Genomic DNA, 10,712 nt, shown 5'->3' on the forward strand with positions numbered 1-10,712 from the left:
GTCCCAGCCGCGTCATTTATCCCTGGCGGTGCCCGGCTCGCCTAGCTTAGCCCGCCCGCCGACCCCGCCCCTACCCTGAGGCTCGTCCTCAATCGCTCAGCCCGGGCCACCCCCTTGCCCAGTCCGTCATTCTGGCACTGCCTTCCCAAGACTCGATAAACCCTCGCCCTGGCTCCTGCCTGGTTCTTTCGGTCATTTGTGGTACCGCCCCCTCCCTAGCCCTTCCCTCACTGCAGTCTCCTCAGCACGCGCCAGCCACGCCCCTACCCTGTCAGTCACTCAAACCCCGCCCCTCAATGCCCCTCCTCCTTCCCCTAGATCCGCCCCCGAGGCCCTGCCAGGTCTGCCACTCCCCTCCAGTGCGCGCCCGCTCGCGCTGACTGTCCCACCGGCTCACCCCGTTGATCCCCGAGGCCCCGCCCCCTCCAGCCTACTCAGGTCCTTCCCCCAACCAGGTGGTCCTTGAGGTGCAAGCTGGAGACCCCACGTTGCAGGCGATCGCAGAAGCAGAGTAGGTGAAGGCGTTTCCCTATCCCGGCACCGAGGCCCTCACACTCTGACCGCAGGAAGGGCATCCGAACTCGCCTTGGGCCAGGAGATGGGGCGCGGGGGTGGGGTTTAGTCAGAACTTGCTGCATTGGAATCCCGGGGCCTAGGGTCCTGAGTCCTCATCACCACCACCTGTGAGCTGGGCAGGTGTATACAAACGACATGCAAAGGACCCTGTGGTTAATATTAGGGGCGGTGAAACTGAGCGCTTGGGAGGCCCACTTCTGGGCTTCTAGTCTCAGATCCATTCTCTGCTGGTTTCAGCCCCTCTTCCTGACTGCCTCCATGGCCTTGGTTTCCATATTTCTGTAATGCCAATCACACCCAAGCTCTGCTTGGGGACCAGGAGGGTGAATGAGATGGTCTAAGTGGGAGCTTCTCTGAGAGGCACCCATGGCAGTGACAAATATAAACAGCATACTAAAAAGCAGATATTACTTTGCCAACAAAGGTCTGTATAGTCAAAGGTATGGTTTTCCAGTAGTCATGTATGGATGTGAGAGCTGGACCATAAAGAAAGCTGAGATGCTTTTGAACTGTGGTGTTGGAGGAGACTCTTGAGGGTCCCTTGGACTGCAAGGAGATCAAACCAGTAAATCCTAAAGGAAACCAGTCCTGAATATTCTTTGAAAGGACTGATGCTGAATCTGAAACGCCAATAACTTAGGCCACTTGATGCGAAGAACTGACTCACTGGGAAAGATCCTGATGATGGGAAAGATTGAAGGCAGGAAGAGAAAGGGACAACAGAGGACGTGATGGTTGGATGGCATCACCGACTCGATGGACATGAGTTTGAGCAAGCTCTGGGAGTTGCTGATGGACAGGACAGCCTGGCAAGCTGCAGTCCATGGGGTCACAAAGAGTCAGACATGATGGGTGGCTGAACTGAACTGAAAGCAGGGTTTTTCTGAGAGGCACCCATGGCTGTGACATATAAGCCAAGCTCTGGATGGAGCTATGGGCAGTGTGGACATTGGCTTGAGGTCCAGCCCAGTGCTCTGCTCTGACCATCAGAGAACAGTCCAACTTGGCAAAGGGCTGCAGCAGTGGGATCCTGGTGGTGCAGGGCGTCAAATCAACTCCAGGGTAGGCATTGGTCCCTTCAGATCCCAGTGGATCTGGGACCCACACTAACGTGGGCTCCACACTAACGTGGAATGGCCTTCAGCTTCTGTTCCTGATCTTCCAGGGCCAAAAGGAGGGTGCACAGGTCAGGCCGTAAGGGCCCCTGGCCATGTCCTGAACTCAAACTCACCAGTCTCACGGTCATGGGAATAAGCCCCCTCGTGTGGGCCGGCCTTTGTGGGGACAGCCTCTTGGCATCCTTTAACCTCCATTACCACCCACTGGCCTTCCAGTAATCTCCTTAACCTGATATTTAAGGCTCCCTCTGCCAAACTCCACACATGGAGCCTCCTCATCAACTTCCCCTCCTCTCCCTTCACACTCCAGGCATGCTGGCCTTCAGTTCTCAGAACACACTCCACTCTTGCCCACGGCAGGGCCTTTGTAACTGTGCCTCCCTCTGCCGAAATGCTCCTCTCAAGAACAAGACTCATTTATTCCCACGTGCCTGTTTCCACGCAGGAAGGCCTTACTGGAGCAACACATCTCACTTCTCACCCGCAGACTTAGACTATGGCCTACAAACAAGCGTCTCGATTATTGTGGCTTTAACAGTATCTCCAATGCCACATGCTCTCTTTACAATGTGACCTGGACCCTCTTGCCATCAAATGGTGGCATCTGTGTCCCCATCCCCTGAAGCTGAATGCACCTTTTTGACAGCCTTAAACATAGGACATGGTAAAAGTGATGCTGTGTGACTTCCAAAGCTGGATCATAAGATGCCATGGACTCTCTCAGGATACTCTGTCTTAAAACCTAGCCACCATGCCATGAGGAAGCCAAATTAATCCATGTGGAGAGAACATAGGGAGAAGTCATATGTCGGTGCTGAGGTGCCAGCCTACAGCCTTCTAGCCATGTACATTTTCAGACAATCCCAGTCCCTAGCCACCAAGTCCCGTTCAGCCATTGCGTCTTCCCAGCTAAGGTCCCAGACATTATGGGACACCTCTGCTGTGACCTTTCTGAATTCCTGACCCACAGAATCCATTAACGTCAGACAGCTGTTTTACACACTGTTTTCAGGTGGCTTGTCATGCAACAGTAGTAACTGGAACCGTAACCAAGTGTTATTTGGAATCAATATTTGCTGTTCAGTCTCTAAGTCGTGTCTGACTCTTTGCGACCCCATGGACTGTAGCGCACCAGGCTCCTCTGTCCAGGGGATTTCCCAGGCAAGAATACTGGAGTAGATTGCCATTCCCTTCTCCAGGGGATCTTCCAGACCCAGGGATCGAACCCGGATCTCCTGCATTGCAGGCAGATTCTTTAACTGTGTGAGCGACCACGGTTTCTTGAATCTGTAAATTTAAGTTTTTCACCAAATTTGAGAAATTTTAAGGCATCTTTAAAATTTTTTTTTGCATCTTTAAGGGTACAGAAATGACATGCATATTAAATCTTTTGATATTTCCCCACATGTCCGTAAGTCTGTTCAGTTTTTAAAATATTCACTCCTCTTTAGATTGGACCACTTCTGTTGATCTAGCTTCAGGTTTACTGAGTCTTTGCTTTGTCATCTCTCTTTACTATTGAGACTATCTTGTGCATTTTTAAGATCTGAGATATTGTATTTCTTACATTTTAAAATTGTCATTTGGTCATTTGATCCTTTTGGGGGTTTTTTAGTATAATTCAATGATTCTTTTGAAAATCGTTTTGTTAAGGTATAATTGACATACAGAAAGCTACAGATATTTAGTGTATACGATTTGATGAGTTTGAAGGTAAGTATGCACCCCTGAAACCTTCACCACAGTAATCAAGGCCATAAATTTATCCATCACCTCCAAAAGTTTCCTCCTGCCCTCCCCCCCCAAAATATTGATTTCCTCTTTGTGGTAAGAGCGATTAACATAAGATCTACCCTTTCAGCAAGTTTTTAAGTATACAAAACAACATTAACTACAGGTCCTGTGCTGTACAGCTCTCCAGAACTTGTTGGTCTTGTGTTATGGAGGCTTTGTACATTTGACCAACACCGTCTGTTTTTTGGTCTTTTTAAATGTCTTTTATTTCTCTGCTGAGAACGTCTGTTTTCCCATTCATTCTAAAGTATCCATTTTCCCTTCACAGTGTGCTCTTATAATAGCTGCTTTGAAGTCTCTGTCTGACAATCCCAACATCTGGGTCTTTTCATGGTTGGAATCTACTGATTGTCTTTTGCTTTGAGAATTGGTTGGATGTGCCTTACTTTGTATTGTATCCTGAACATTTTCAATATTATGAGACTCTAGATACTGGTAAAAGTCTCTGGATTTTTTTTTTTTTTTTTTTTTAGTAGTACGCAAAATCGGATAGGTTCGGACTACGTGTTCTTTATCACCTTCTACTGGCAGTGATTCTAATATCAGTTTTACTTTCAAAGCTTTCCTATGTGGTTTGGTTCTGCCTGATGTAAAGGTTAGTCTGGGACTTGGGCAATGGTTTACATGGTGTCAATACTCAAAAGATTTTCTCACTCTTCTTAGGGTGTCTTCCACATAGGCTCAGCTTGGGGTTGAGCCCAGGACTTGTGCTGGTTCAACATAGAATTGGAGGATTTCCTTTATCCATTCTCTCGTCACCAGGATTATACGTACATTCTCTGGCTCCACAGACCTGTTTTTCTGGTCCTCTGGTCAGAAATATAAAGTTCTCTCAGAATGCTAACCACCAGCACTGTCATACAATTCCTCACCGCTGGGCTTACCTTCGGAGCAAAGCACCAAAAAACCAAAAGACAAAAAAAATGAAGATTTGCCCCACACTATTTACACTCAGCGGTTCTTTTCCAAGTTCTTTTCTCCAGAGGGTGGGTTTTCTCAGACTTTTCTCTCAAAGGCATTGGAACTGTAAAGCAGACTGGGGCTGCCCTGCAGCAGGGCCAGTTGAGAGCAGTGATTAAACAAAAGTAATAACAAGGAGTTTCATTACACCCTCCAGCTTCTGGAGGCCCATTTTTCCTCTTCTCTGACCAGAGTGCTGGGCTTCTCTGTGGGAGTGTGTGCTGCCTGTATCAGATGTGGGGTTTTCTGATTTAAAGTATCCTGGGTCTAAGCAAGAAGATACAGGAAAAAAATTTACCAGGAAACTCACCTGGTAGTGAGTTTTCACTCACCTGCTTTGTGGGTTATTCTTCGGATTTTGACTTTTCACTCCAATCTGCTTTTATTTACTTTACCATGTTCTCTTAAGTAGTTGCTTTTTAAAAATTTGTCCAAAAAAAAAAAAAAAAAGAAAAAAATTTGTCCAGAGTTTTTAGTTGTAACCAGTGGGAGAGATGGGCTGTAGGAGGCTTATTTTAGCTTAGCCTTCATTCTCCCTCTTTATTTTAAGGTGTTTTTTTTCCCTTCCTTTTGAGGTAATTTTAGACTTACAGAAGTTGCAAAAATAGTACAGAGTTCCCGTATGTCCTTCTCCCAGCTTTCCCTTTTGTCAACGTCTTACATAATGATAGAACCCTTATCAGAACTAAGAAATTAACCTCGGTTCATTACTATTAACTAAAGTTATAACAACAGAAGTCATTTAGGTTTCATCCATTTGCCTGTTAATGTCCTTTTTCTGTCCTGGAATTCAGTGCAGGAAGAATCCCATTCAATTGTCGTGTCTCCTTAGTCCCCTCTGTGATCTGTGACAGTTCCTCCTCCCTTCCATCTCTTTTATGGTCTTAACACATCTGAAGAGTACTAGCCAGCTCTTTTATAGAATGTCCATCAGCGTGGGCTTCTCTGAGGTTTTCTCATGATCATATTGAGGTTATGCATTTTCAGGGGGGAAACACCAGAGAACTGACATATGCTTTCCTCTATGCACTGCCCTCCCCCAGGACTTCATGAGGTTGATATGTTTAACTGGTAATGTCACCTTGACCACTGTCTAGGGTAGTATCTGTTGGATTGATACTAAAATTAATATTTTACTCTTTGTAATTGTTAAATACATTAAGGGAGATACTCTGAAACTGTGAAAATATCCCATTTCTGCTTAAATTTGACCCATTAAATTTAGCATCCTTCAGTGGATCATTAGGGCTTCCCTTGTGGCTCAGATGGTAAAGAATCTGCTTACGTTACAGTCAGTACTTTAAGAAATTATAGTCACGATGATGACGGTGATGAAGTGGATCCCAGAAGAGTACTTGCCAGTCATGTACCTGGAACCCGCTTTTCCTCTTGGAATCCCAGCTTTCTTCTTCATAAAGTGAGATGATTATGAATCTGACCTCACTGGATTGTGGAGGCGTTGAAATGAGATCCTGGCAGCAAAACAGCCAGCTGAGGTGTCTTGGGATGGGGCTGACATCAGAGGACTGAACTGTGGGAGAGAGGGCTGTGAGTGCTCCTTGGGAGATGACAATATAGAGCAAGGAGGTGCTCTGCAGGCACAGGGCGGGAATGATCCTAAGAGAAATTCCTGGAATTGTCTGTGATCAATAAGCAGTTGAGGGTACTTGTTTCTGTAGGTCAGGTAGACAGCCTGAGGAGAGTTCCCAAACTGGACCAATTTCGGGAGGAGGTGACTTCAGATGAAGGAGGCTTGGAAGATATATTGGAAGGAACTTACGCAAAGTCCAGAGGCTGGACCACAGAAGAGAGGTCAAGGTGGGTGAGCACTTAATGGAGAGGCCCTGATGCCCTAGTGGGCTTTGGTGACCAAAGCAACTCTCAGTACCCCCTTCCAGAGCTAGGAAGTGGGCTGCCAGGGGATGGTAGGAGCTTGGGTACCCCCTTCCCAATGCCAAGATATCCGTAGGATTGTCCCCAAAACCCCAGCCAGCAGGGTGAATGGAGCTCGAGCTGAGTGTACTGTGCATACATCTATTCATCCATGCTGTCATTTATTCAACAAGTATTTACTGAGCACCACTCTTTGCCAGGCTTTGTGCTGGACAATGGTCACACAGCAGAGAACAAAGCAGCCCATGGAACACCCATCCTAGAGAAAGGAGACACAATAAACAAGGAAACAAACACACAAGATTGCTCTGGTTTTATATTGTTTGGTAACAAATACTCCAAAACTTTGTGACTTAAAAACAATAGCCATTTTCTTACCTCTCACAGATTCTGTGGATCAGGAATTAAGCCACGACTTGGCTTGGCAACTGGGCAATTCTTCTGCTCCCTGTGGCATCATCAGTGGTCACTCAGTGGGACTCAGCTGACCGACAGATTAGTCCAGAGGATCCAAGACAGCTTCACACAGACCTGAATGACTGGCTGAGCTCAGCTAGAAGTGTCTTCAGGAGTACCTGCGCATGGCCTTGCCAGCTGGCCAGTCTCACGGCAGGCTTACCTGGCGGCTGCTCCCTCCAGAGTGAGCGCTGCAGGAGAACCAGACAGAAGCTGGCCTTTCGTGATACAGCCGCTGAAGCCATGTAGCATTACTTCCTATAAAATGTTGGTCGAAACAGCCACAGCATCCCATCTGGAGTCACAGGGAGGGGACAGAGACCCACCTTTCGATGGAAGGAATAACAGTGACCATTTAAAAAAAATGCCACAAGGATAAGTTGTTCTCAGTGCAACAAGTCCAGAGAGGTTCAGCAACTTTCCCCAAGGACAGTTACGGATATGAACGGTGCTAGGAAGGAAACAAAAAACAGGGTGAAAGGCAGAGAATGAAAGGAGATGGTGGGAAACCAGGACCTGCTGTATAGCAGAGGGAACTATATTCAGTATCCTGTGATAAACCATATGGAAAAGGATATTAAAAAATGAATGTACATATGTGTGTGACTCAGTCACTTTGCTGTACAACCGATATTGGCACAACTTTGTAAATCAACTGTACTTCAATAAAAAAAAAAAAAAGGAGATGGTGGAAATTCCCTGGCAGTCCGATGATCAGGGCGCTGTACTTCCACTGCCAAGGGCCCGGCGGGTTCAGTCTCTGGTCAGGGAACAAAGATCCTGTAAGTGGAGCGGCCAAAAAACAGAAAGAAAGGAAGGAGGTGGTATGGTCAGGGAAGAAACGTCCTCTGAGGGACGTTTGGGCTGAGGCCTGAGTAACAAGAAGGCTTATTTGCAGGGCACAGAATTACAGGCAGCAGGCAAGCACATGCAAAGGCCTCCTAGATGGGGAAGAGTAACTGGAAGGTTACCAAGGTGACAGGGTGACTGTGAGGCGAGTGCAGGTGAGTAGCAGGGTGGATGCAGACAGGAGCCAGGCCTCACTGTGCCTTACGAGCCGTGGTACCAGGTTAGGATCTTATTTTAAGAGCAACTGGAAGGCACAGGAGACTTTTAAGCAGGGAAGTAACGTGTTCTGCCTACACTTTAGAATGATGTCTCTGCCTGCCATGTGGAGAATGGGTTTGGAGTTGGGGGCACAATGCTAGAAGCAGGGAAACCAATGAAGAGGTTACTGCAATGTCCAGGTGACAGATGATGGAAACCAGGGGGATGGGCAGAAGTGCAGGGATTGGGGATACATTCAGGAGTTAGAATTGGCAGTGCTTGGACATGGAGTAAATGTGTATATGCGTGTGTATCTGTGGAACAGTTTTCAAGGAGTATCCTTGTCTCTACTTTGTCCAGAATTCTAAAACCAGGCCAGAGGACAATTTTAAAGGTAAATGAATTTTGCTAATCCTCAAAATGGGAAGGAAATATGTTCTCCTCGCCCACGCCCAAAATTACTTCCTAAGTTGTGATCTTAGCCTGAGAGACCAAGGTCGGGGACTCTGGGCAAGTCACTTAAGGTCTCTGGGTTTTCCTTTTCTTATCTCTTACAGTGAGTGTGTTGGGTTAAGTGATAAGTAAGGGACCTCCAGGTCTGGACTCCTCTATTTAATCAGAATAGACTCCAGTCCAACCTAGCAGCATTTAAACTACACGCCCCGTGATGCAGCCATCTCACTGCTCCACACACAGCTTCCCTGGGAGACATGCACAAGGGCACTCAGAACAGTCCTGCTGATAACAGCAAAAACCATGAACCAACCCACAGGTCCATCAGTAGGGGACTGGGTACATAAGTCACATTACAGAGCACTGTATGCAGTGAGAAATGAGCGACCTCAGACCACACATCACTATGGATGGCGCTAATGAAATTTATGTTACCTGCGAAAAGCAAGTGCAGAAAACTGCACACAGTATGATCCCATGCATTTATTTTTTAGTATGATTCTATTTATATAAAATACAAATGATTAAATAACACAAAGTTCTGAATAGTGATAACATCTTACAAGGAGAGGGGGGATTCTACTCAGAAGGGCACGGAAAGATTTAATATTCTATTTCTTACGCAGGGTGGCTGGTACCTGTGTTTACTATTGTCTTTAAACTGTATGCATTTGTGATATGTACCCTTTTGTGTGTAAAATACATTTTGCAATTTTTTTAAAGGTCAAAAATTTGCCTAAAATCTCCTCCTCTTGTGGACGAGGTCACGAGGCTCGGAGGGGGCTGTCATACAGCAAACGAAGATGAGACAATAGGGGAAAGAGTAGCTAAGGCCCTGATCAGAGCAGGAGCTGAGGGTGGTGATTTTTTTGATTCGTTGCTGTATACACATATACAGACATACAGTCACGTACCAGATACAGAAATAACTCATCCAGGACACTCAGGGTCTTCCCTGGTGGCTCAGAAAGTAAAGAATCTGCCTGTAATACAGGACAACCACGTTGACTCCCTGGGTCGGGAAGATTCCCTGAAGAAGGAAATGGCAACCCACTCCAGTATTCTTTCCTGGAGAATCCCATGGACAGAGGAGCCTGGTGGGTTACAGCCCATGGGATCTGAGTCGGACACAGCTGAGAGACTTTTAAGACACTCACAGCCCTGGGTGCAGTTCCCAGACAGTCCACTAGAGGCCGCAAAGGCACCAGCCTTCGCCGCCCTCAGGAATAAGGCCTGATTTCTCGCGGGCGCTAGCGCAGTTCCAAATCTCCCGGAAGGGGGCGCCAGTGGTCCGAGGAAGGCTGGAGATCGGCAGGGCGCCCAGGTTCGCTGTGCACAGAGTGAACTCAGCTGCACTGGAGCGCACTGATCCACAAAGCTCTTCCCTGCCGCTCAGAGCTGGGGCGTCTCATGCTGAAAAAACGAACAGCTGAGTATATATGATTCTGCACCCCTTCCAGCAGCCCTATCTTCAAGCTTGAATCTTATACAGGGGAGACTAAGTGTCAAGGGGCCTAGACCTTTGCAATCTAGGCACATCTTGCACATTTTACAAAAATAGTGGCTCAGACCATAGTCTACCAGCTATGCAGGAGACCTGGGTTCAATCCCTGGGTCAGGAAGATCCCTAGAGAAGGGAATGGCTACCCATTCCAGTATTCTTACCTGGAGAACTCCATGACCAGAGAAGCCTGGACAGAGAAGTCCAAGAAGTCCATGGGGTGTCAAGAGTCTGAAACAATTGAGCAACTAATACTTACACTTTTTCACACACACACACACACACACACACGAAACCACCTCATTGCTGGAGATCTTTGGCTTGAAGTTTAAGCTTAAATTTTTTCAGGGTAAATCCACCTCTGATTATGCTTATGCATATTTATTTACTGTCTTCTTCTACTAGGAATGTATGTTTCAAGAGGGCATGGATTTTTATTTAAATTCTTAGCTTTTGCAACCCGCTCCTAGCATATGTAGAAATTTTGTAACTACAGTTGACCCTTTGAACAATGCATAGGTTAGGGACACTGACCCTATGCAGTGAAAACTTGCATAAAATTTATAGTCAGGCCATCTTATCCTGGGTTCTGATCCATGCTTCTGCATCAGTGGTTTCAGCCAACCCCACATCCATGTGGTCCTATGCATTTGTGTGTGTGTGTGCTCAGTTGGGTCCGACTCTTCACGACCCCATGCACTGTAGCCCACCAGGCTCCTCTGTCCATGGGGTTTCTCAGGCAAGAATACTGGAGTGGGTTGCCATGCTCTCCTCCAGGGGATCTTCCAGACCCAGGGATCAAACCTTCCTCTCCTGCACTGGCAGGCATGATTCTTTACCACTAGCGCCACCTGGGAAACCCAGTCCTACAGTATTTACTATTGAAAAACATCCACTTATAAGTGAACCCAGTG

The 10,712-nt window shown here is 46.9% G+C and overlaps 1 long non-coding RNA gene across 1 annotated transcript; it reads left to right on the top strand.

The window, feature by feature from the left end:
* The first annotated feature begins 5,417 nt into the window (after nt 1–5,417).
* LOC147360442 (uncharacterized) lies at nt 5,418–7,392 on the top strand. Its single transcript, XR_015139153.1, has 2 exons — nt 5,418–6,266; nt 6,729–7,392. It is a non-coding gene; the product is annotated as an uncharacterized LOC147360442 (long non-coding RNA).
* Nucleotides 7,393–10,712: the final 3,320 nt, after the last annotated feature.

The sequence above is a fragment of the Bos grunniens genome, chromosome 13 (assembly GCF_055505025.1).
Source record: "Bos grunniens cultivar Pamir isolate PY7600 chromosome 13, Bosgru_T2T1.0, whole genome shotgun sequence".
In the NCBI taxonomy this organism is placed as follows: Eukaryota; Metazoa; Chordata; class Mammalia; order Artiodactyla; family Bovidae; genus Bos; species Bos grunniens.